Below are 27,915 nucleotides of genomic sequence, written 5' to 3' on the forward strand. Positions count from 1 at the left end.
GTTGGTTAGTCTCTAATGCTTTTTAGGGAGGGCAAAGGGAAATATGTGTAGAATGCAACAGTTTGACCATTTCAAGTATCAAAAGAAAACCTCAAATAGTTGACGTGACGTAGTAGCCTTGGTAAAGTTGGAAGGTAGCCTCAATCTGAGCCTAAGCCATGCTGGTAAGATCAGCACCTTATGGAATCTACTCATAGTTTTGAAATATCAAGACGTAAAGAGATCAGGCCCTGAAAAATAAAATCGGGAGATCAATGTAAGATTCAGAAAAAGAAAAACAAAATAGCTACAATGGAAGAAAAACTATGAAGAGGGTATGTAAACTTGTCCTTGCTCTGGGCTCCAGCCCAAAACCCAAATCCATGGGAAATCAATTTATACTCAGATGTGAATTTGGCAAGCATAGAATTAAGGAAGACATATCTGATCTAAGTGGTGGTATAAACTAAAACTTCAAAATAGAGAAACTGTTCTGTGTGATCCTCATTCTTTGTATTTATTAGCTAAGGTTTCTGTGCCTTAAGCAGTGTTGAATAAATTCTTATAATTATGCATACCAATTTCTTAGCTGACATACCCCACAGCATACAGCTTGTTGATATTGATTATCTTTTATGTTGTTCGCTTCTTGGAGATGCACTATACACATTAATCCTCTTAGTAGGTTGTCTCAAAAACTAATGATAGGTAATTTTGCCCCTAGAATTAGCACTGTGTACTGAGTATATCTTTTCCTTTTTTTTAAAAGATATTTATTTATTATTTATTTATTTATTTATTTGAGAGAATGAGAAAGAGAGGTGAGAGCATGCGTAGATGAGGGAGGAGCAGAGGAAGAGGGACAAGCAGACTCCACACTGAACATGGGGCCCATTGCAGGGCTCAGTTTCACAACCGTGAGATCATGAGCTGAGCTAAAATCAAGAGTCAGAGCTTAACCCACTGAACAACCCAGGCATCCCGGGTGTGATACCTCTTACCCTGCCCCTAACAAAAGAAAAATGGGGGCGCCTGGGTGGCTCAGTTGCTTAAGTGTCTGCCTTTGGCTTAAGACATGATCCCAGGGTTCTGGGATTGAGCCCCACATTGGTCTCCCTGCCTGTTGGGAATCTGCTTCTCCCTTTCCCTCTACCCCTGCCCACAGCCCTGCTCCAAATCCCTCTCCCTCAAATAAGTAAATAAATTATTTTTAAAAAATAAAAGAAAAATGATGTTAGGGCACCTGGGCAGTGCAGTCAGTTAAGCATCTGACTCTTGGTCTCAGCTCAGGTTATGATCTCATGGTCACAAAACCAAGGCCTACATGGGGTTCTGAGCTGCATGTGGAGCCTGCTTCAGAGTCTCTCTTCCTCTTCCCTCCCTCAACACCCTTTGTGTTCTCTCTCTTTAAAAAAAAAAAAAAAATTTTCTGGGCAGCCTGGGTGGTTCAGCGGTTTAGTGCCACCTTCAGCCCAGGGTGTAATCCTGGAGACCCAGGATCGAGCCCCATGTCGGGCTCCCTGCTTCTGTCTCTGCCTGTGTCTCTGCCTCTCTCTCTCTCTGTCTCTCTCTCTCTGTGTGTCTCTCATGAATAAATAAATAAAATCTTTAAAATTTTTTTTGCTGGGATGCCTGGGTGGCTCAGTGGTTTAGCGTCTGCCTTTGGCCCAGGGCAAAGAGCCCTGCAGGGAGCCTGCTTCTCCCTCTGCCTGTGTCTCTGCCTCTCTGTGTGTGTCTCTCATGAATAAATAAATAAAATCTTTTTAAAAATTTCTTTTATGATTTTTGTATATATGTTCGAATTCTACAAAAATGACTTGATGGAATTAGGAAACATAGTCTATGGAGTTTTGATGATAATATCTAGTCTCTCTGCTTTAGTTCCACAACAATAACATAAAGATTCAACCTTGCATAAGTGGAATGCTGATATTACTGACAGAAATGAAATTGTTGGTATTAAGGCCAGTTTTGAATAAAAGAGAAAGTTATGCTAAATTTGTGTTCCCCTAAGGGGTGTTTCTCAGGGTAGTAGTTCAGCAAGTTAATTGAATCTGTTCATAAATAGATTCTGTAGTCAAAATATTTGAGTAGAAAAACCTGGCATACATATTTTGGTATGTGATTTACTGGATGATCTACATATCAATTTTCAATGTTTGAAAGCTATGATAAATTCAGTTGAAGTCATGTAGATGAAAACAACAAAAGAAGAACACACACTGAATCGTGAATCTCTGGTAACTAAACAGTACCACAATGCTCTGAAAAGTTGTAATTATCTTTACCACACCGATTTAAAATGAATATAAAACTACTTTGTGAGATGGATCCATATGTCTCTCCCTATTTCCCTCTATTAAAATTGAATTTCAAAATTAAAATAGCTGAAAGGCATTATTTTACTATTAATCCAATAATGTGCAAACAGCTTCCTTGTGCCTAGACAAACAGGAGTTGTCTGAATTGCCATGTTTTAATGATTTAATAAGTAGGAAAAATTAGAGGGTTAATAGAGTCAGTAGGCAAATATGAGTCTTACTATGATAGTCATTTCCCAATATTCCTAAGATCCAAGAGAGGTAATTTTCATATTTTCCATGGTAAATAATCCTACTAATTAGCAAAGCAATACCCATCATTGCATGCAATGAACTAAAAGGAAGATGAGACATTTGCAATTACAGCAAATGATTAGAAAAAGGCCTCGGGATAAAACGTATGATCCAACGTGCCCTGGTGATGTATATAATGGAACAATGCGTCTATAAAATTTTCCATCAAGTAAATGTCCAATCGTCTGTATTCTATTCAAAGTAAGTTCAGAATAGGATTCAAAAAACACTCTGGGAGATTTGAAGGTCAGGTTGAAAGTACAGTTTCTGTCATCGGTGTAGACCGTGTAGAGGTGAAGAATGGGTTTCATTTAAAACTTTACTCTGTTTCTATGATGTTCTTATAAATTTCAGTCATGGTAGAAATAGGCATTTGACAATTTCCAGTAGGCTGTTTCCCCCTTCCTTTGTGAAGTCGAAAGTTCGCATATAAACATCTAAGCTTTCTACCTTTTTCGAACACGTATGGGAACAGAAACCTCTTAAAACTATGTGTAGAGCAGCAATTTGGCATGCCTCGTGCCAACACATAACTTTTTACAACCCGTTGTCGAGTTTACTTGCTGTATTAATTCCAACAATAGGTAGGGTCTTCAGATAAAAAATATGACACCTAGATAAACGTCTATTACAGATCAACAATACATATATTTTTGGTATGAATATGTCCCAAATATTGCATAGAACATATTACACACAAAAAAGGTTTGTTGTTCATCTTAAATTGGAATTCAACGGTGGTGTTGTGTATTTTCATTTGGTAACTATGGTACCACTAACAACCAGGAATCACCTTTATAAATTAACAAAAAATTGGGTATGTAAATAGGAATAATAATATTAAAGTGAAGAGATGTGTAATAGATTGTCAGAAAAATATTTTCCTGAAAATCTAATAGACAATAACATTGCTTTCTTCAAAAAAAAGGGAATTTATGTATTGTGAGGTAAGCCTGAAAGTTCCTTGCAAAGTTTCCATGGATGTAAATACGACACAATTTTCTATGCCGTAACTTTGAAATAAGAAGCCCAATTATTTTTTATAACGCTTTTATTGAGTGTAACTCACATACCATAAAATGCACCATCTTAAGGTGTACAGTTTAGCCCTCTGTAGTATATCCACAGAGTTGCACAATAAATAAAATAATATTTATTATTTAAATAAATTTTATTTATTTATATATATTTAAATAATTTATATTATTTAAATAAATTTTAGGGCATCTTTATCACCCAAAAAGAAAAGTGCACCTATTAGCAATTCCTCCGCATTCCTTCACATCTAAGCCCAAATCCTAGGCAAACCCACAATCTTCTTCCTCTCGCTCTAGATTTGCCTGCCCTAGACATTTCATATAAATGGAATCATATATCACGTGGATATTTGTGACTGGATGCTGTCATCAACACACTCTGCTCAGGGCTTGTTCATGTTGCAGAATGTACAATACTCTACTTCTATTCTTGAATAAGGTTCCCTTGTGTGAATACGCCTTTTTTACTGATCCATTCATCAGTTAATGGATATTTGGTCATTTCCACTTTTAAGCTATTGTTAATAATGCTGCTATCAGAGTGGCACACGTATGTTTGTGTGGACCAGTGTTTTCATTTCTCCCTTCAGTAGATTCCTAGAACTGGGATTATTGGGTCGTATGGTAACTTCATGACAGTTCCTGAAAGGTTTTCTAAGCGAATGCCTCATTTTACATTCCCAATACCAATTTACACGGGTTCCAGTTACTCTACATACTCCAAATTTTTTATTGTCTTTTTATTTCTAGCCATTCTAATACATATGAAGTGATATTTCATTGAGGTTTTCTTTGTTCTTTTGCTCTAATGATTAAAGGTGTTGATCATCTTTTCATGTGTTTATTCATCATTTGTATGTCTCTGTTGGAGAAATCTTTTTTTTTTTTTAAGATTTTATTTATTTATTCATGAGAGACTCACAGAGAGAGAGCGAGGCAGAGACACAGGCAGAGGGAGAAGCAGGCTCCATGCAGAAGCCTGATGTGGGACTCGATCCCGGGACTCCAGGATCATGCCCTGGATGATTTTAGCAGGCGCTAAACCGCTGAGCCACCCAGGGATCCCCTGTTGGAGAAATCTTTATTCAAATCTTTTTCCCATTTCTTAGCTTTGCTGTTCATCCTCTTATTATTGAGCTATGTAAGGAACTGGATTCTCCCTTAGGGCCTCTCAAAAGAATACAAATCTTCCAACTCACTTTAGATTTTTATAAGAAGATGAGGTCCCCTACGACTCCTCCTTGGTGATGTCACTGTCTCCTGCAACCTTAATGAATTATTTATTAGTTCTTTTTTTTTTATTTATTAGTTCTAAAATTCTTGTTGTTGTTGAGTCTTTAGAGTTTTCCACATATATGATCACATCATCTGGAAATAGATAATTTTATGTCTTTTCTTAATTTGAATGTCTTTTATTGCTTTATCTTGTCTACTTGCTCTGGCTAAGATTTCAAGCACTATGTTGAATAGAAAAAGAAAGGATGGACATCCTTGCCTTGTACCGGATATTAGAAGAAAAGCTTTTCTTCTATTTTTTCTATGAATCATGATGTTAACTGTAGGTTTTTCATATATAGCCATACCAGCTGTCAAAATATAGTAAAAGAAACAATTAAGAAATTAGAGTGGTATACAAAAAAAAAATCTATTTAGAAACAAAAGGAATGAAGGAATAGAGGGGAAGAAAGACTTAAAACATATAGAAAACAGAAAGTAAAATGGTAAACAAAATCATACTTTATCAGTAATTGCATTACATTGAAATAAATTAAACATTCCAATCAAAAGATAGAAATTGTCACATCGCATTTGAAAAATCCAACTACCTGCTGCCTATAAGAGATACAATGGGTTGAAAGGAAAAGGAAGAAAAAAGAAAAATACATACAATGAAAACAATACCAGGAAGACAGTTGTGTAAGGTCTTGGTCTTAGATTCATTTTTGGTTTTTTGCTTGTAGTGCACCAGTTGTTCCTGCACTATTTTTGAAAAGACTATCTTTGCTTCACTGCATTTAGCGCTCCTTTATCAAAGATCGGATGGCTATATTTATGCAGGTCTGGACTCTATTCTGTTCCAATTGTTTATTTCCCTATTCCTCTCCCAAAACCAGACTGTCTTCCTCTCTATAACTTTAGTCACGAAGTCAGGTAGTGTCCGTATCTCAACTTTGTTCTTCTCTGATACTGCGTCAGCTATTCTGGGTCTTTTGTGTCTCCACATAAACCTTACAATCAACTTGATCATATCCACCAAATAACTTGCTGGAATTTTGATTGGGATTGCAGTGAATTTATGGATCAATGGAAACAATTGATGTCTTAACAATATTGAGTTTACCTATCTGTGACCATTTGTTTCTTTGATTTCATTCATCAGAGGTTTGTAGTTTTCCTCTTAAGGCTCTTGTACATATTTTGTAAGATGTATGCCTAAGTGTTGTATTTTTTGTGTGGCTGCTAATAAAAATGGTACTGTGTTTTTAACTTTAAATTCCTCTTGTTAAAAAAATAATAATAATAAATAAAATAAAATAAATTCCTCTTGTTGATTCCTAGTACATGGGAATGTGACTGACTTTTGTAAATTAACCTTGTATCCTGAAACCATTCTATACTCATTTATTATTTCCAAAAGTTATTTTGTCAATTCTTTCAGATTTTTCTGGATAGGCTAGTATGTCATCTGCAGATAAAGACAATTTTGTTTCTTCCTTCCCAACCTATACATTGTTATTATTACTACTACTATTATCATCATCATCATCATTATTCTTGTTTTTGGTTATTGCATTAGCTAGAATGCTCAGTTTGATATTAAGAAAAACAGAGATAAGACATCTTTGTCTTGTAAATGAGCTCAGTGGGAAAGCTTTGAGGTTCTCACTATCAACTATGATGCTAACTGGTTTTGTGGATATTTTTCACCTAGTTGAGAAAATTTCCCTCTTTACCTAGTTTACTGAGATGTTGTTGCTGTCGTTATTGTTGTTTTATGATGAATGAATGTTGGATCTTATGAAATGCCTTTTCAGCTCAATAATATAACTATGTGGAGTTTTCTGTGCTTTTTTTTTTTTTTAAAGTCTGTCGATGTGGTAAATTATAGTAATTGAATTTATAGTTTTAAACCACCTTGCATACCTGGGATAAATCCCACTTAATGGTGGTGTATAATTCTCTTCGTACATTGTCAGATTTAATTACTAATAATTTGTTGAGATTTTTGCATCTATGTGAAAGACAGATATTGATCTATAGTTTTCTTTTTGTAATGTCTTTGTCTAGTTTTGATATTAAGATAATGCAGATCCTCAAAAAAAAAAAAACATAATGCAGATCTCACTGAATGAGTTAGGAAGTATTCTTCTATTCTCCTAAAGTGACTATGGAGAATTGGTATAATTTCTTTTTTAAATGTTTGACAGAGTTCATCAAGCATTTATATTAATTAATAACTCATTGAGCTTATTGTTTTCTATTTTGAGAGATTATTAATTTTTGATTTGATTTATTTGATAGATATGAGCCTATACAGATTGTCTATCTCTTATGTTAGCTTTAGCATATTGTATCTTTTAATGAATTGGTCCATCTCATCTAGGTTATCAAATTTGTGGGTGTAGACTTGGTCATAGCATTTCTTTTTCATGCTTCTATTGTCTATAAGATACCTAACCATGTCCTTTCACTTCTGGTATTAATAATTAGTGTTATCCCTCTCTTTCTCTTAATCTGACTAGCAGCTTATCAGTGTTATTGATCTTTTTGAACAGCCAGCTTTTGATTTCCTTTGATATTTTCTATTGATTTCTTCTTTGCAATTTTATTGATTTCTGCTCTAATTCCTTTTTTCATAAGATGAGATGTAATCGACATATAAAATCATTAGTTGCAGGTATACAACATAATTATTTAATAAATATATATTGCAAAATGATCAATAAGACACAATAAGCGTCTTTAATATCCATCACTACACATCATTACAATTTTTTTTCTTATCATGAGAACTTCTAAGATTTATATCCTCAACAACTTTCCAAAATACAATAAAATATTATTAACTTTAGTCACTGTTGTACATTGCATCTCAGGGCTTATTTTATAACTGGAAATTTGCTCTAATTCTTAATATTTCTTTTCTTACACTTACTTTGGATTGTATTTGCTATTCTTTTCCTGGTTTCCTAAGGTGGAAACTTAGATAATTGGTTTTAGATCCTCAATGAATTTTTAAATATTAAGTAAGATACCTAAAAATAATCCTTGCATGGTAGTTGGAACCGACAAGTATTATGGATCTCATTTAAGTTGTAAATAAACAAGGACAAAAACTTAAAGATTTATGTGACCTACCCCAGAATCTTGAGTAGTATGTTGATAAATTAGCCATAAATATTTAACAGTTCAGATATTTGTTTTTATTTTGGAGTCTTTTCCAGGTTTTACAGGTTTTCTCAGGATTTAGTCCTTATACAACCTCATTGGAAATGGGGAATCTGTCTCAATAAGATTAAGCAAACTAGAAAAATATTTTTGGAGGGACCCTAGTTTACTACTTCCGATTCTTATTGCCCGTTTATGATGACAATGGGCTGCACAGATGTGACTGCACATTATAATGACAATAATTTTATAAAACACAAAAACTAATAAATAAATAAATAAATAAAAAGGTTCCTGTTAGGAGAAGCAGTCATTTTTCCAGGTTTCCCATAAACAGTTAAACAGTCTCTGACATATTTTTGCTCTGAAAATTAGAAACAAACGGTAGCACCCAGTAATTTTAGAGTTTATTTTACTTTTGGTGACACATTTAGTTCTGCTGCAACATGAGGTAGTACATTTTTAAACAGGTCAAATTCTGAAGAAATACACAAATACTGCAATAAATATGGTCCTGTACCTGGAAAACTACCTGTTTACTGTCAGCAGTGAGCATAAACAGCTCTCACCTAGTGAGTTGCTGTAAAATGGAGGAATGGGTTTATCTGGATGAACAGGGAAAGCTGTAATTAGAGACGCGAAGGGCCGCCTCCCAGGCCGCAGGGAGACTGGTGGAGACCAGAGCTGGGCACACCTGTTTGGCGAATCCCTTCACTTTGTTGTATTCAGCTGAACGTGCTTCTTCCATTCGTCATCTACTGTTTTTGTGTTTTTGTTTTTGTTTTTGTTTTTGTGGGGGAGACTGCACATAGGCAAATGCAGTATTTGTGTTGTGCTCCAATTGTTTCTTAATCTATCTGTTGCTTTGGAACAAATTTGACTTTTCAAGACCACCATAGCCGAGCTAACTATATCTGGAAACTTCTGCATTAAAAAAAAAAAAAAAAAAAAAAAAGTCTGATTGGATGCTCCCCACAGATGTATGCTTGAGTAAGAAAACTGAGCAAAGGAACCCACCTCCTCCAAAGGGGCGGTTTGGAAAGTCATTTGAGCGGCCACTGTGGAGGTGGCAGAGATAGGGGGTGGAGCTGCTGGGGAAACTGAGGATGTGCTGCATGAGAGGCCAGCCACGGCATTTGTGAGCCCCAGAGAAAAACACACTTGCCCCGTCAGCTGACACTACGGCCCTCCTTGCCCTCCACTAACCCTGGGTCACAAATATAATGCAATTCTCCTAAATGCTGATAAACAGTCTTTTTTCTCTGGTGCTAGGGTAAACATTTACACCTCTTTTGTAAGCTTTCTTGGAGAATAATTTAAGGAAAGCTGATTTCATTTCATGCCACCAGCCTGTTACACTGGTGAATACGTTCCTCTGTGTATAAATTATATAAAAATAGAATCAAGACTTTAACAGTATCTAACTTCAGAATGGCCATGATGTCTTCATTTGCATAATTTCATATTCTTGAAGGCTTTACTTACAGAAGTAAGTATGCAAGAGGTAATACAAGATTGATACGAGGAGGTTACAAGTCTTTTAATTTTTTCCTTTTTCATATTTTTTAAGGCTTTAGCATAGCATCGTTCATATGCTTCTTTGCTTCTTCTCTACCTTACAGAGAGTATTACATTTCATTAAGTCAGTCACACCTTATTTTAGTATTTTTTGTCTTCTGTTTTGTTACTGGTGTTACAATAAAAGTATAATATATTGGGGCCCCTGGGTGGCTCAGTGGTTGAGCACCTGCCTTTGGCCCAGGGTGTGACCCGGGTCCTGGGATTGAGTCCCACATGGGGTTCCCCGCCACACGGAGCCTGCTTCTCCCTCTGCCTGTGTCTCTGCCTCTCTCTCTCTGTGTCTCTCATAAATAAATAAATCTAAAAAAAAAAAATGTATAACATATTTCTTACTTTTAACTATTCTTAGAGTTCTCTGTAAATATTTTCAAGCTGCAATCAAATCTAAATGTTTGAATATTTGATGTTTCAATGATATTTAAAGCAGGTGTTATATTTTCTATACTTGATTTATATATTTATATGTATTATATGTAAATATATGTATATATTATTTATATATTACAAATACATAATATATGTCTAAATGTACAATTTATTTATATAACATATATAAACATAATATATAGATACATATTTATATAGAAATATGTGCAACTTATATATATATGCATATGTAGACATCATATATATATTTATAATTTGGAAGAGGTGAGCCACTGATATTTTCCAATATTTTTTACAATGACTTGTTTACAGTTAAATACATAAGATGCAAAGCTTCAGAGATAGCATGTTCATATTATCCAAGCAGACAAGAAAAATGTTTTTAAAACTTCATTTCTATAACTTAATGGTTTCTAAACCAAGAATTATATTATCCTCCCCCTTGGTTCCTTAAATCTTCAGTAAAGAAAGTAATTGCATGGTACTGGGCTTAGGGGCTGCCAGATGTGACCATCATTCAGCCTTTCTTTTCTTGACTAAACTTCAAGCAAAGAGAATTATCCAAATCCTATTCTCTAATTATTACTGGGAAATTCTCAGCCCAAGTATTAGGCTTGCAGGCAAAATTACAGGTGCCGGCATTGTTTGGGTGTTTTGTTCCCTTCTGCAGCCCATGATTATAGCTGGTCTTGGACTTTACTCCCTCACATTAGAAGAGGTTAAATCATACTATCAAATAGCCCAGCAATGAACTCATAGCCCCAACATAATAGCACTTGACTTCTTCATATGTCCCGAATGTAAATTGGATTTCCAGTGGAAATTTCCTTCTTAAAAACAAGATTTTACCTTGTTAGCCCTTTTAGTTTTCCGTTGTTCATATCACATCTACTAAATTTAGGATTTCACTTCAGATTTTTAATTCTTTACTCTCCCTATATCCTACTTTGGTAATATTCAAATATTTTCATTTTCAAAACCTTAAAGATTTTTTTCTGTCCATAATTTTATAATCTTTAGATTAAATTTGGAACTTCAGAATTTTACAATATCGATCCTTGCTTATAGTAGAGCTTTTCATTGTACTTACACAACTATTGTTTACAGATGATCAACTCAAGGATTAAAACAAAGCTATGCCCTTCACATTAGGTTGAATGCAGAGATCTCAGTTCATAAGCATTCAGATTCTCTAATTCTATATTAAGACTTTTTTTTTCATAATAAACTTAGGGAATATATGAAATCACATGCATTCAAGTAAATTACCAAACAAAGGAACTCCATCATAATACATTATTTTATGATTTATTTGGTCAAATAATTCCATTAAAAAAATAGTTAAGCAGTAAAGCCTGAGGTGTCACTAGTAGTCTCAAAAAGGAATCAACCTAAACTTCTAACACTGACAACATCAAAGTGTTCTATGACATTTTCAATATAGCAAATTTTGGCAGAGCCTCACGCTAATAGAAATTTTTATCTTGAACTAATTACTAATTTTGTAACAAAACATTCAATAAAACTGTTTATTAAAAACTACATGCCCACAGGTGTTAGAAATTTTTCTGAAATAAGGGAAGCCCGGATGGCTCAGTGGTTTAGCGCCGCCTTCACCCCAGGGTGTGATCCTGGAGACCCTGGATCAAGTCCCACATCGGGCTCCCTGCAGGAAGCCTGCTTCTCCTTCTGCCTGTGTCTCTGCCTCTCTTTCTCTGTGTGTCTCTCATGAATAAATAAACAAAATCTTTAGAAAAAAACCCGAAACTTTTCTGAAATAAAACTTAATACTCTTAAGTCTGATTTAATTTTGACCAAAAAAAAAAAAAAAAAGAAGAAGAAGATTCTTTTTCTAAACCTTACATTTCCAAGATCCATTAGTCACATAGTTTACCCACTAAAAATCGGATTTTATTATGGTTTCCCTGAAGCATTATTTGTATTTTTTCATATTTCTTTATATCCAATATGTCTAATGTCCCTCACATGAAAGAGTCAACAAAACTTGTCACCACAGCATTGCCCTCCTTCCTACATCATGTTTGCACCGCTCAAGTTCTGGGCTAATTCTGCGTCATTTATTCTTGTATCATCCATGTACTTAAGCAAACATTTATTTAATATCTACTCTGTACCAGATAAATTTCATAGGTATGAAAAATCATCAAGATTAAGTCACTAGTTTCAAAATGCTCAGAGGAGAATGGGAGAACAAGTAAAAATAAGATACAGGTACACATGATACATCTGAAGATAAGCATAAACATAAGAAACTCTGAATCTCCTGGCGTGAATTACACAAGGCCGGGGCCTGTAGTGTTAATAAGAGTTAGGCACGTGGAAAGCGAAGGGGGAAATGGTAAAAAGTACCAGGAAGTAAAAAGAATATCCTGCATAAGGGTTTTGGAGTACACACGTTACATGCCGGTTGGTGATCATGGGTAGCAAAGGTAGTGTTGAAGATGAGAGAAGGAATGGGATGGCAAGGAGGCTGCAAAGGTGCAGACATAAGAATAGTAGGCATGTGTCCAAAGTCCAGTGAGTCACTGAAGACTTCAAGGGAAGGGTTTCCATTAAAGTCTTATTTTAGAAAGATCATAGAGGAAAAAGAGCAGAGAACAAGCTGAAATGTGACACTAGAAAATTGTGGATGTAATTAGGAGGATGCTGTACTCAGCCAGAACAGAAATGTTATGAGAGAGTGAGCTGGGGATAGGGATCACTAACAGACTTTAGCAAAGTCCCGGGTTGATTTTAATCTGACTTGCATCTCATTTAGAGGTAAGGAGTGAAGGAGAACCGTGGTTGGCCTCCAAGATTCTGCTTTTAGAAGCAAATGAGACATAAATGAAAAGGAGCAAGTTTAGACAGGACTAGAATTAGTGCACTTCATCTGTTCCGTTTTAGATGCCTGTCTCAGAGATGTTGTTTACAGAGTTGGAAATGCTGACTTGGAACTAAGAGAAAACGAAATTAGTGAGAGAGATTTGGGAGTAACTAGCAGATAAATGATAATTCTAGACTTGGGAAGAGATGATCAGGGAAGTAAAGATTCAAAGGTTGTCACGTTGTGCTTTTTTTCTTTTTTTTCTTTTTCTTTTTTTTTTTTTTTTTTGAGTCAGTGGAATGTCTACTAAATGTTTGCATTTGAGTTTTTGTTTTGTTTTCAAGTGGGGGAAAGACCTCTCTAGTTTGTTCTAGCCCTCACCAGGCTCTATCTCATTAAACAGCCTGCTCCACTCCCTTCTGCTACCAACCTGGACCCCAAAAGCAATTGATTACAAAACCCAGAAGGAGATAAGAAGACCAAGAATTGATCTCTGAAAAACATCAACATTAAAGTAGTGGACAAAGAAAGATAATCAGGTGAATGATATTGAAAAAGGGATCTACATAGTGAAAAAAGTAGATTTGGAATAAACCTGTTAGTATTGAGACTCTTCAACTGACTTGCTCCCCAGTTGCTATTTCTTACTCTCATATATATTTAATTGACTAAACAAGGGAAATACCTTCTATTCTTCTTATTTGTGTAGATATCCTACCACATTCTTTCACTAAAGGTTAAAAATCATTTACAGAAATCATAATATAGAAATATTGGAGATGCCAACAGTTTAGGGTGGTTCTCCTTCATTTTTGTCCATTCCCCTCTGCCCTTTATTATTTGGAGAATAACTATTGCTAAGATGCCTGACATATAGAAACTTCTAAACACATGTTTATTTTTTTCTTTACAAAGCATTTTTTTTTTTTCACAAAGTAGGGAATGTGGATGTATGTCATGGCACCCTTTACCTCATTAAAAGCAGCTTTTTGTAAAAAGGAAGGAAAATGAAAAGGAACAGGGAGATGTTCATTTATTTATTTTTGAAAGACAGTTCAAGTTGTTTATTTTTTCTTTACTGAACAGAAAAAAAAATGTGTGGAAGAATAGTGGTGAGGGAAAACCAGTCCCATCTGATAGTAAAATACATTATTAAATAGCAGTAATAGAAATTGTACTAGACAAGGATTAGATGTAAATTAATAGGACAAAATAAAGACCCCAGAAGTGGGTCCAGATATCTATAGGGATTTAGTTTTCAACAAATTCATCTTTTTCTTTTTTGGTAAGAAGAAGGATACTTAATTAATAAATGACATTGGGACTAATACACATCCATTTGGAAAAGTTACATCCCTAACTATCATTCAATTGAAGACTGAAAATTTAATTATATAAACGTTTTAAAGCTGAAATAATGAAAAACACCATTTACTTGGTAAAATTGTAAATAAAATACTGGGAGGATAACTTTCAGTATTAGCTTTTAGAAGAAACATGGAATTAGTTTGCCACAATAAATAGTTTATATGAGTAAAGAAAAGGACATGTAATCCCAAAGAAAACAGTCAAGGAAAATAAATAATCAACTCATGGAATGAGAAAAAAAAATACTAAAATATGCTCTGTCTCATTAGCATTTGAAAAAAATGCAAATTCAAATAATGAACTATGTCTTTCTCCCCAACACCTGGGCAAAATGGAAAAGATTGATTGTATTTATTCATCATTCATTGTGAAGAAATGGCCATTCTAATACTATTGGTGGAGGGCAAATTAGTTCAGCTTTTTGGACATCATTTCAACAATACTTATTACAATTTTAAATTTTCACACAGTTAGATTCAATTTCTACTTCTATGTACCTATCCTAAAGAAATACTTGCACATGCATAAAAAGGCACGTATTTTAAACGATGCAACTGCAACATTATTTGTAATACTGAAGAAATCTCATCACTACAGATATAGTTAAAGGGCACAAGCACACTGGAGAATATATTATCCAGCAGTTTAAAAAATGTAGAGCTACTTGCACTGACCCTAGACTTCTCCAGGCCACGTGAAGGAGAAGGAGAAGTAGTAGTGAGGTTGAAATGAAGATGGGGGTGGATGTGCGGGTTGGGTTGTTGCTCGTTTAAGTCAGTGTTTCTCAGCTGGTGGCCCATACTAGACCGCATCACATGGGATCCAGCATCAGACCAGGAACCCCCATGTTGACCACTTTTTTTTTTCTCTTTACTGAGGTGTGTTTTACATATTATATAATCCACCGATTTTACATGTACAATTTAATAACATAGAAATTCTACCAATCTTTGGGGTGCCAGAGGCTCAGTCATTTAAGCTTCTGATTCTTGGTTCCAGCTCAGTTCATGATCTCAGGGTTATGAGATGGAACCTTGCGTCGGGCTCATGCTCAACACGGTGTCTGCTTGAGAGTCTCTCCCTCTGCCTCTTCTCAGGCTTGTGCTCCCTCTCCCTCCCTCTCTCTAAAATAAATAGATAAAATCTTAAAAAAAAAATTATCAGTGTGTGCCACCGTCACTAGAAATCAATTTTAGAGCATTTTCAACACCTTAATAAGATCCCTCATATCTTCATATATTTTTACTGTTCATCCTCATTCCTGCCCCTGTCCAGACTATCATTAGTTTACTATCTGTCTATATCAGTTTGTATTTTTTGGACGTTCCATATAAATGGAACCACACAACAAGTCTCAAAGTTTCACATGCATAGGACTCACCTGGGAATCTTGTTCAAATGCAGACTGAGCAGGTCTGGAGCAAGCCTTGGAATCTGCGGGTCTAACAATCTCTGGGTCAGATGATGCTGATGTCCTGGTCCAGGGGTCATAATTCCAGAACAGGGCCCTGAGGGTGCTTCTCGTTCTTGCACGCACCAAATGTTGAGGGTCATCAATACGTATCTGTCTGTACTTTGAGTTTTTAACAAGGAACATTCCTTCCTATTTTACATCTATCATTTTTCTGAGGAGAAAGTTAGATAATAGGTAAATTTATAATGCTATCTCATAACAGCAAGAATTTTAGTCCAATAACAATAACTGAAAACTGTATTAGGTTCCTGAAACCTTTGCAACTTCCCTAATTTTGTCATATGTGTATTGCCTAAAGGGAGGTAAGTCATGAAATACAGGGATTATTTGGGGCAACAGAAACATGGAAGATCTTATGGAGATAAGAGTCTCAAGAAATAAAAAAGAAAAATATTGAAAACGAAACACACACCAAATAAATCTCTGGGCCTGTGGTCAGGTGGCTGACCAAGGAAAGACTGAGGTAAGACCCAGGCTGTTCCCCACTCAATACTACAAAGAAGTGACAAAAGAGATTTGACTTATTTGCACCTTCTCTTGACACGTTTACTTTTAGCGTCTGCCCTTAAGTTGTTTCTCCAACCCTGTTAGTGATTGGACCAATTTATGTATGTTTTCAGATTCATATTTTCTATGGGTTGTATAACATAAACTCCTAAGGCAGCACTTTTCTATTATTATGCACCTGTACTGGGGGCCTGAAGAATGCATCGCCAGCTATATTAGCATTCGGTTTCTCCCTGAGCAATATCCTGTTATGAACACAAAGAAAGAACAATAGTAGATGTTTAGAACATTGTTATCCTTATTGTGGACTCTTGCTCTTTAGATAAAAATCTAAATTTTTATTATTTTAGTCCAAGCCAATTAATTTTACTCAGTGTGTATTTACCATACACCATTGTTCATCTCCCTCTTCTTTTCAATACTACTATTGAATTTTCATATGAAAAAAAGCTGTGGTTTGGGTAATCCAAAGCAATAGTTAAATCAAAATACCTAGTTTTGAAATGTTTTGTCAAATTCTGTTGTTGTCAGCTTGAGTCTCCAAAGCCCAGAAGTTAGGAATGCTGGGGGCTTTAAAAGTTATCTGAGGAATATCAGAAAGAAAGAAATATATATATTTTTAAATTTTTCCACTGCTTTTTGCATCTCTGCAAGTACGTCTCTTTTCATAACAATCATTAGTTTGTGCAACAATAAAATATCTTTTGACCTGTGATTTTGTAGTACAAAGAATTTGTCACCTCACTAATGACCTTAGCAGATAAATTGAAGATTTTTTCCTTAGGAAATATTTACATACTTAAGTACATAGTATCACTTCTAGAAATATACGTAATGGAAAAAAAAACCTTGAAAGCAGAAAAAAATTTATATTTGAAGATGCTTATCACATTGTTATACATAAGAGAAAATACTCAAAATAACCTAAACGCAGGATAATATGAAAAATGGTTAGATAATTATGGTATATCAGCCTGATTAAGTGAGCCAAAATTTAAAAATAATTTCTATGGTAAATTTTAACATGAATTGTTTATAGCTGTATTCATTAACTTATTCATTTATTCATATATTTAACAAATGTTTTTAGAATTTGCCAGACACTGTATAATAAAAAAAATATTTATGTGATAAGTTCTGAGAAGCAGCGTGCAAAATTATAAATTATATATTATTGAAACAGTTTTAGTATCACAACAGAAATTGTGAGTATAAGACCAGAAGAAAAGGTAGTAACTATGAAAATGAATGCTTATCTTCCAATTTTTAGTATTTTATCATTTATTTACTCTTACAAGGACTATCTAAAAAAATTAAGAAATAAGTAGAGCTTGAAAACCATGGCTTACCAAAATTACTGACAAAGTAATTAAATACATTTTCTAAGGTATATATATTTTTAATGCACTTTTTCAGTTCTCTATTCTCTTTATGCATAACAGAGCTTGTCTATTCTAGTTATTTTCTATTTCAATATCAATGATAACCAGGCCAGAAGGCTCCTAGTCTTTGAAAATGTACTCTCTAACAGATTAGTTATAGGGTATCAGTAAATTGGATCTAAACCCAAGGCATTTCTCACATGCTTCTCAATGTTGTTTTCCAGATTCTTACTTGTAACTTCAGTAGCGGCACAAGGAGAAAGCCAGCTTAGCCTACAGAAAAAAAACTTTTCAACTGATATTAATTTTTATGTCCAAAGTAAAAAATTTCAGGGGTCGACTCATGGGCTTCTTGCATTAATACCAAACCCAGTGATACAGACCTAACTTTCTCAGCAAGATTTCTAAATCTTTTGCAGAATACATCTGAATTTTGTGGCCACCAGACCATAAGAGACAAATGGCACTGCATGGACTGATTTAATTAAAAAAAAAAAAAAAAGAAGAAGAAGAAGAAGAAAGTGTGTTTTCCTCTGAAGACTTTACTCCTATCTCAGAAGCTAGGAAGACGCTACGTGATGGCTAATTTCATGTGTCAACAACTTGGCTAGACTCTGGTAGCCAAAATTTAGTCAGACACTATTCTACATATTTCTGGAAAAGTATTTTGAGGATGGAAATAATCGAATCAGTAAATTTTGAGTCACCATGTTGCCCTCCAGCGTGTAAATGGGCCTCATGCAGTCAGTTGAAGGACCGAGAAATGGGACTCTGTCTCTGTTTCTCTCTGCTTCTGGACTCAAACCACAGCTCCCCTATTTCTCCAACCCGCTGGCCTACCTTGCACATTGTGAACCTGCTAGTCCCCACTGTCAGGTGAGGCAATTCCTTAAAATAAGTTTCTTCTTTCTCTGAAGTAATCCCCCACTCCACACACACACACACACACACACACACACTACCGGTTCTATTTCTTTGGAGAACCCTGGCTGATGTGTCATCTTATGTCACTTTTTTATCACATTGGCTGCTATGAATGCCAAGTGTACTGGTCTCCTTCTCTAAATATCATAATTCATAGACTTGCTTGTGGATTATGAAATAATTAATTATTTCATAATAATTATTGTGAATTATAATATTAATTCAGCTGGTGAGCCAGGTCCTGGTCCAGGTGTCAGGTGTCCTCCCCATCTTCCCCTTTCAGATACATTGACCAATAAGAAGACACCTTGTATGCTACAGCTAGGAATAATTGTCATATTAATAAAACCAGAAATGACTGAGGTTTTGCCAGGAAATTTTTAAGCAAACAAGTCATCTCATTTAGAAGTTTAATGATAGCCTAGGTATATCCTAGAAATGGATATTTACCTTATTTTATTGACAATATTTTCAAGGTGAAGGAAGTGTCTTTCAGTGTACTTGGTTATGGTAGATACCTAAGTTCACATGGATTTTATAGAACTTTACCTCGGATTTGATGCTACCCAGATCTTCTGCAAGCTTTTCATCGGCTGTGAACTCATATTTTAGGACTTTCTGTCTATCAGGAAAAAGACTTCGGGGCTATCTGAAAAGCTTTATGGTTAAGACTGGCACAACACTGTTTTTCACAGTTTTGTCTAAGAGCAAAGATGACATCTTAAGTAAGTTTACATTTTTTTTAATAAATTTATTTTTATGGTGTTCAATTTGCCAACATATAGAATAACACCCAGTGCTCATCCCGTCAAGTGCCCCCCTCAGTGCTCATCACCCAGTCACCCCCACCTCCCGCCCACCTCCCCTTCCACCACCCCTAGTTCGTTTCCCAGAGTTAGGAGTCTCTCATGTTCTGTCTCCCTTTCTGATATTTCCCACTCATTTTCTCTCTTTTCCCCTTTATTCCCTTTCACTATATTTTATATTCCCCAAATGAATGAGACCATATAATGTTTGTCCTTCTCCGATTGACTTATTTACTCAGCATAATACCCTCCAGTTCCATCCACGTCGAAACAAAAGTAATTATACATTTAAAGAAAAGAAAAAAAAAAAGCAAGACCAAATTTGCTCCAATCTAAGAAAAAAAAAATTCTACCCAATGTCTTCATCTATAGGTCTTACCTGCCAATTTTTCAAATTGGAAAACCCCAATCAAAATTAATACGCCCATCTGGTACACTAAAATGAGATCAAAACTAAACTCTATGTTTAAAGGTTTCAAAAAAATAAAAATAATAAATAAATAAATAAATAAATAAATAAATAAATAAATAAAATAAATAAATAAATAAAGGTTTCACTGATTATTGGATCAAAAAAATATGGGACATACCTATTACTGATTTGAAAGGAAATATTAGATCCATAATGTTTCCTAGTTCTTTTTGCTTTCACTTACAGCCGCAGTTCACCGGGATAAAGATTTGAGAAGGCACAGACGAGGAATACATCACAATACAAGGGATTTGTGACATACTGACTATATCATGGAGCTTATTCAGAGAGATGTGATGATGGAATAGTCTGGACAGCTTTCTTATGGACTTCCTGTCTTGCCGCTGTTCGCCAGGACTCCCCAAACTACTGAAAATGAGAATAATACATAGAAAACTTGGGGATAGATGTCTGTGCCCTGAGCCCCAGGGGTTAAAACGATCAAATAAAGGGGAGGATACCTTGGGCGAGAGCTAGATGGACAGAGATAGGGAGCCTCGTATGAAAGAGTGTGGCACACCTGGGCAGGGGCACAGCAGCCGAAGTGAACAGCGTGCTGGTGTACAATAGGAACACCTAACTGCAGGATGCTTCACAGAAGTAACCTATGGAAAGTTGGAGAACTTACCAAACTATCCTTATAGCTTTTACTGTAACGGTAGCATGAACGGAAGTCAAGAATCTGTCAATAACTCAGGCACCAAATAAAGTGAGAACAGAGACATGGTTTAAACAGCAGGAAGAACTCTGTGACCAGCCAGGTGAGAGCATGAACCTCCCAGCAGCAGCAGCGGGGGGCGGGTGGGGTGGGGGACCAACAACAACAACTGGGGCAGCCTGCACTTCCAATAGTTCAGAAAAGCCGCACAGGAGTCAGAGCCATTACAGCCACTCCACTCTGGGTTGTTCCTCAAAGGAGTCTAGAAGCAAGGGACATTGACCTAAGCTACTGTATTTAATTCACCTTATTTTCTAAAGAGCAAAATGATGCATAGTATTAGAACATGGTCTCAATTTATTTCTATACTATACATTTTCATAATTTCATAACCAATAAAAAAGACTGGTGAAATTCTTAGTTCCCTGAGAAAGCACAGTCCAACAAAAGCTTTGATTTGAAAGAGTACCTTGAAATATAGCGGCCAACATAACTGCCCTTCAAGCTCCCCTTGAATGTAATTATCCCATTAAAACAAAAACGTTCCAAAACAACGAAGTTTAGCACCTAAATTATATTTTCTCTTGGCTTTCTAGATTTCCCCTTGTCTTGATTTTCTCCTTTATTCAGATTATTTAAATAACCATGCATCTCAGCATTGAGTATTAGGCTCTCTTCTCCCCACCCCACCCCCACCCCCGCCCCCTGCACTCAAACCTTTGATTTTTTTGTCAGCTCTTCTATCTTCAATTCAGTTGCTACCTGATGGCCAGTGACGCCCGTATCGCCAGTCCAATCACATTGCTTATGTCATATGTACATGTCATACACACACACACACATATAAAAATCATATGAGTAGAGGCTAGAGTATATGAGTAACTTAGCATATTGGACGTCATTTGGGAAGGCTTCCAACAATTTCAAACTTTTGAATATTCAAACATTTGAAAACATGAATGATTAATCTCCGTCTGCAAAACTTGCTTCCTCCCAACCTTTATTTGATCGGTAAAGGGCATTTCCCGCCTTGTCATCTCCTTCTCATCATTTTCTGTGGTCAGTTCATCACCAAGTCCTGTTGCCTCTACTTCCGAAATCTACATTGAATGTATGTGGTTCTCTTCATTTTAACTCTCCTCACTCTAATTCCATCCATCAACGTCCCTTACCTAGATCTTCACTGGAGACTCCATACCGGTCTCCCTGCTTCCTCTTTATCTTTACTCTCATTCTTCCCACACGTATGCTAATGTGATCTTACAGAAGTATAACCTGGAGCCTATCACTCCCCAGCACAGAATCCTTCCAGGTCCCATCGTATTCACTTAGTATCTAAAAATCTTCCACACGGCCTGGAAGCTCTTTCCAGAGTCATCTAATGTTCATCTCCAGCTCCGCTGGAGACCTGCATCCTTTGATCACTCAAGTCCAGACCCATCGGGCACCTTTCAGTTCCTCAAGCACATCAAGATTCTCCCCGCATGGCTCCTGAAAGTACAGTCCCTCTAACTGGGTAAGTCTCCCTTCCTCCCAGTCTCCTTCCTACGACTGGTGGGGATCAATTTTTAGCATTTACCACATCCCAGCTCCCTCCAGGAAGACATCCCTAAGCACTCAACCAAAGTTAGAATCCTTACTATACTCACACTGCACATGGTGCTTTCTTAGAACACTTACGTTATATGATCACAAATTGGAGTAATTATGTGTTTAATGTTTTCTTTTCACCTTAGACCCAGGAGAATGGAGTTATATTAGTGTTTGACATTACATATTCTGTAATCAGTGAGCAAATGGCTCATGTTAAATAAAATAAGGGTTTTATTTCATTCAATATCACTATGAAATATTTGCAATGACACCAATACAAGTTGTTTCCCTCAAAATGCTTTCTGTTTAATTTTATAGTTTAACGTGACTTATGAATTCACAAACAGCTGTTCAAATTCTTTATGAATAATCTGTCTTGTTCCATGAAGGGCTTCTTGAAGAATCCCAGTCATAGGATTTAAAAGTACTTGTTCATGGGTTATTGAAAAGTCACTTCGTTTCCTTTGGAAAACTTATTTTCCCTTAACTGGGTGTAAAACCATTCAGAACTCCCCCCATGTTTAAATTATATTGCATATTTCTATGCAGGCAGGCCCTGTCTACTGCCAGATTTTTTCCTACCCATAATTATGTGGACCTGACATGTGTTATGCTATTAAATTTGTAGTCATTTGTATTTTCCCAAGTGCTGTCAGTATGCAGATCATCGTTAAAGATTGTTTAACTTTTGAGTTGTGTTTTTATTCTTACCAATCCTGGTGTGATTTGCTCTCTCAAACCACGTTTTCTCTGAAAACACTGGAACTGTACATCCCTTCCGTTGACCAGAACCTTGCTCCCCCTGGTGGTCTTGCTGAGTTCAAACTGTTGACCATGCATATTTAATTTATAATTTGGCTTTTTTTTTTTTTTTCTTCATGTTTTTGAAGACTGACATCTCAAGAGCGTATTTTTAGGATAGTATGAGTTGTCACCGAACTTACTGTTAAGAAATACTGTCCACTGATTTGGGGGGATCATTCTGTGATATCTACATTTCAAAAACCTTTCATTATTATAATCCCTAGAGCAGACCATCTATATGTGCTGTTGTGTGAGTTCACATCAAGATGCATGGCGACAGGATAATAACTGAATGCTTATCACAAGAATCTCTCAAGACCGACCACTCTCCAGAAATGGGGGAGGGGAAGGCAAAGAGCTCCTGTTTGGGAGAAATCCTCCATCCTAACCCTGTACCACTGCCTCCCATTCCATCGAATATCATTACGACATAAGGAATTCCTTTTAAAATCACTGAATGCTTCTGACATAAAAGAGATACAAGCTGAAAAGGATTTGGACTAAGGAACACTTACTTGAATCCAGTCTTTCGGAATAAGGTAGAGCATTAAAAATAAATGGCCACATTTCTGAAGATCATTAAAAATAAATGGTCTTTTCTAATGTGACATCACGTAAATACTTCAAATGTTTAATGGCGCCGGAGCACAAGCTAACTTCTGAGTCAAATGCTAAAACAGTATATTTGTGTCAAAATGCCATATTGGCTTCCAACTGAAGCAGCCTTCAGCGAACTGCTCCCAGAGCCAAGGGGAGGGGAGCTGTCTCCAGCTGCTCATACGTAGGCTCCCAGGTCCAACTCACAATGTTTTACTCTGGGCTCTTCGGGGGGGAGGGGGCATTCAGAAGGAAATCTCCAGTATATTTTCTTCAGATGTCTGATCCTGAAGACTTTGCATTTTTTAAGCCTCCCTATCTGTCAGAGCCCAGTGAAAACAGGGATTCACTTCAGTAAGTTTTGAAAAAGAAACAAAACAAAACAAAACTATTGGCCATTAAGAATAACGAATAAAAAAGGAAAACAGAAAGAAGACGGAGAGCAAAAGAGAGAAGTGAGTGGAGCATTGACATCTGAAATATAAAGGGCTCCAGAATGTTTTGGGCTTAACCGTATTGTTTACATAACAAATATCCCAGCAGACGTGGAACCCCTTGGAATCAGAAGGATCTAGGTGATTTTAGAGACATTTCATTCAAACACTCCTCAGCACAGACTTATAATAATGCTACTAGACTTATCCCATCAGCTTCAGCTGCTGATAGGCCGGTAGGGACTGTAACTGTGAGGATAATATTATCATATTATTGTAGCATATTAAGAATCCTCTGGAGAAATCATCTGTGACATTCATTTGTAAGATGAGGGCATCTGCGAAGCTCTTCTATATTGATCTGGAGATACTGGAGAGTCTAGAAGGGGGTTAAACCTTCCCCATTTATGGTGGCCCTGATCTTAACAGAGAGCCAGCTGGTCCCTGCAAAGCCCCTGGTTCCATTTAGCACGAGGCCTTATTGTACATAGTTCTCTTGAGTCAATTAAAACTTGACATTTTGTACCCTCTGTAATTAAAATGCAAATGAAGGGGAAAATTTTGTTTTCACAAACAGATTACACAGGTTAATTAGGATGAACATTTACCCAGGCCAAAGTTTACAGATAAGTAGTGCCTTCCAAGAGCCTACTAACATGGTAGACTGAATTCTGAGCCTGTGTTCTACGTCATGGAAAGATCCATTAACTACATGTCAGAGCAAGGGAAGGAAGGCCCAGAGACTCTAAAATATAATTATTAAGTATATTCTTTCAAGTAATGAGGAGGAGAGAGCCGTTCACCCACTTCCTGTTTGAGATTAACTTTTCCATGGTTCCATTTTGCTTAAGACTTAGAAAATGCCAGCTCTAAAAAGCACAGAGCCTTTAGATGGCACGGATAATGAAAATGGCCACAATGGATGCATTTATGAAAACCATAAACTGTTGTGCACTCTATTTTTAATCTGTCCACCTGAGTAATTAAAGGGAAGCTTCTGGACACACTAGAGACATTTGGGTCACGATTCAAATACTATAACCTCCCTCCCTAAGAGGAAAGGTGAACAAAGCTAAGACAAGCAAACACTTTAGAAATGACCTTGCATTATTCTTGGTGCTACTGCAAGAAAATGCAATTCTAAGGGTGATGATGGAAAGGAATAAGATGCAACATTCATTCTCCACACTGAAAAGCCAAATAACGTTTTGTTAGTGGTTTTTCTAAGGGAGCATTTTCTAGTCTTTGCCGCTTAATCATAGCTGAACTCCTTGCACATAAAAAACACAATGTCGTATTTAATTTTTAGCCATTAGAAAGATGGATAATGTGTAGATGTTTAAAGCAGCAAAGATAAAGAAACAATTACATGATATTTACGGCACAAGAAAGAAAATATTGCCAGATATCACAGATCAAATGCAATAATTATTTTTAAAACTGAAAGACCTAACACCAAATTGAGAATTTGGGGCATAGGATAATTAACGTAGGGTCAGAAAAGTTCACCATAGCTACCTTGAAACCAAAACTATTGCTACAATATAAATTAGGCCATTAGAAATTGAGTGTGGGAGTTGAACCAGCGTCCCCAGCATGAGACAGCACCCCGGACCATCCCATTAAATACTCCAAATTGATGAAGTGCTTTAACATCCATATGTTTTTATTTACTGATTTAAATTCAGTCCTACAAAGCAGAAAACCAGATCGAGTACATCCGGAAGCCAAAAGGAGGGCTAAGCGGGAGGTGTTTTTCCTGGGTTCTTCAGAATATATTAGTTTCTCATGGAAGTCTCTTCATGGGCTTCCAGGGCGTGGCTCTTCTCGAGGGAAAACGAAGACCGCGGATTTTTCTCTCGTGTAGACATCTACCCCTTCAATCTTTCATTTTTTTTATTTTTTTTAAGAACCGAATCCCTTATTTCTTTTACCTTTCCTCAACAATTTAGACAAAACCAGATACTTGAAATCCCAACCTAATAAAACCTGTATGCGTTTGGGTTTTAATAACAGATGAGTTTCCCAAAAATATTGCTTAGCATTTTCATTATACATTCAGTATGCCAGTCATTCTTTAGGGCTTTTGTTATGTTTTACACACACACACACACACACACACACACACATTTTTACATTTTTTAATGTTTTCCCTTCTGGGAAAGTTTTCTTCTGAGCCTTATAAACATTTACAAGCACCATAAGAGACTTTACTCTCAAGCATGTTTTATTGGTTCTCAGTCTTTGTCAGAGTTCTTAGATCCTCGCTTTGAATCTTTTGTTCACTCTTTTTTCCCCTTATCATTTCAATCATGTGATCCCAGAAGGCTTTTGTTACAGGGTACCCAGATGTGGCCAAACGTGGGTCCTCTGTGTGGCAAGGCTAGGAGACCCGGGTTCTTTAGGGGATGCAGCCGTCTCATCTACTCTGAGGGCCTGACAGAAGCTCACAAGCCCAGTCCAATCTGTTTTAAACTGATTGTGCCCCTGGGACTAACCCACGTTCTCTCCCTCCCCAGCAGCTGGTCAAGTCCTTTTAGGAAGAGGATGGGCAGCAAGACAGGAGTGTTGCCAGGGGAAACTCCACCAGCCCCGAAAACAAGCAAACCACCCCCCTGGGACAAACAAGGCTGTTGCCACGGAGTCAGCCCGGCTTCTCCCTCATTTACCTGCTGTCCTCGGTGACTGCACATCCCGCCCTCAGGAACACCTTGTTTCTCTTTCTGCGAGTTCCCTTCAGTCCACCCCAGGGGAGATGCCCTGTTGACGTTTTGCTCCAGGCCCAGGGAAGGCTCCCTTCCCCAGCTACCAGCTACCAGCCCAACGGGGAACCAGGAGTCAGTGCCATGGGTCGCTACTTGCCAAACCAGCGTGGACTTCTCTGGCTCCTTCTGCAGGAAGGAGAGTCTGCCCTCCGCGGAAAGCCACGACAATTGACCAAGCGGCCTTCTGGCCTAGGAACTGACTGACCTTTCCTCTCTAACCTTAATCGAGAGGTTTCCAGGGACAGTATAACGCGTTCTCCTGAACGGTGTGTTGGAACCCTGAGGAGAGGCCCCCCGCCTGCCCCACAGATGGTCTGACGACATCTGGAAGCTGGCCCTGGAGACATGCCGAGGCGGCTGAACGACAGAGACGCCTGGGACTCCAAGACACGGCAATCCCTCACCCCTGACATCCTCGTCAGCCCTAATCAGAACCCAGGGTGAAGCCCTTCTCTCATGTTCACACGGCTTTGTGCTCGCCTTCCCTACTTAGCCTTCACGGACGTTCTCTCTCCAAACTTTATCCGTTCCTTCCAAATCTGTGTTCCGTGCAAGCAAAGCAAAACCAAGCAAAACAGAACAAAACCCGCTTTCTCATCTCTTCACCAAACACTCCCTGCTTGAGGACTCTTACTCCTCCATCCCCTTGGGCGGCCTGCCTTGCTCCTGTCATGGCATTGGACTCCACAACCCCGAGCCATGGGGAGCCTCTAAGTCATTCCCCCATAATTACTGGATGTGGAGATCTGGCCTTTAAAGAAATAATTAATTTCACTGAGTTATAAGGATGAGGCCCTAATCCAGTGTGACCCTAATCTAATATGACTAAAAGTGAAACTGATACCAGGGATGTTCAAGAACACAGAAAGGGCTACATGAAGACACAGGAAGACCATGGCCATCTACAAGCCAAGGAGAGAGGCCTCTGGAGAAATCAATCCTGACAGTACCTCGATCTGGGACTTGCAGTCTGTAGAAGTGTGAAATAAAATAAAGTTCTATTGTTTCAGAAAAAAAAAAAAAGCACCATGCTGTGGCCTCCCCATGCACTTAAACTCTTGTCAATATTCTGAGTTCAATGTCCATGCAAGAGACCAGTCCAGTTGCTTGCTTCACAGTTTGGGTTTTTGGGGTTTTTGTGTGTGTATTTCTTTGTTTGTTTTTCAACTCTGGTGACTTTTGTATCCAGTTTACCATAAGCCCTCAAACTCAGAACCCCACCTCGAATCATGTAAGCACCTTGACCTACTCCATCTCTAAAGCATCAGCTGTAAATTTCCACTTGTATTAGTGCCTACTTTCCACTGTTTCATTTA

At 37.0% G+C, this 27,915-nt stretch overlaps 1 long non-coding RNA gene across 2 annotated transcripts in view; it reads right to left on the reverse strand.

The window, feature by feature from the left end:
* Positions 1-20,102, reverse strand: part of LOC144316744 (uncharacterized) — a 45,573-nt gene extending 25,471 nt beyond the window's left edge. The window contains exons 1-3 of one of the 2 annotated variants that reach the window (XR_013382596.1): positions 19,867-20,102; positions 16,657-16,747; positions 15,565-15,808 (exon numbers count right to left, since the gene is read on the reverse strand). This is a non-coding gene — a long non-coding RNA (uncharacterized LOC144316744). The remainder of the gene's footprint in view (positions 1-15,564; positions 15,809-16,656; positions 16,748-19,866) is intronic. The other variant, XR_013382595.1, reaches the window with a different exon arrangement.
* Positions 20,103-27,915: the final 7,813 nt, after the last annotated feature.

This window comes from Canis aureus, chromosome 7 (assembly GCF_053574225.1).
Source record: "Canis aureus isolate CA01 chromosome 7, VMU_Caureus_v.1.0, whole genome shotgun sequence".
NCBI lineage: Eukaryota > Metazoa > Chordata > Mammalia > Carnivora > Canidae > Canis > Canis aureus.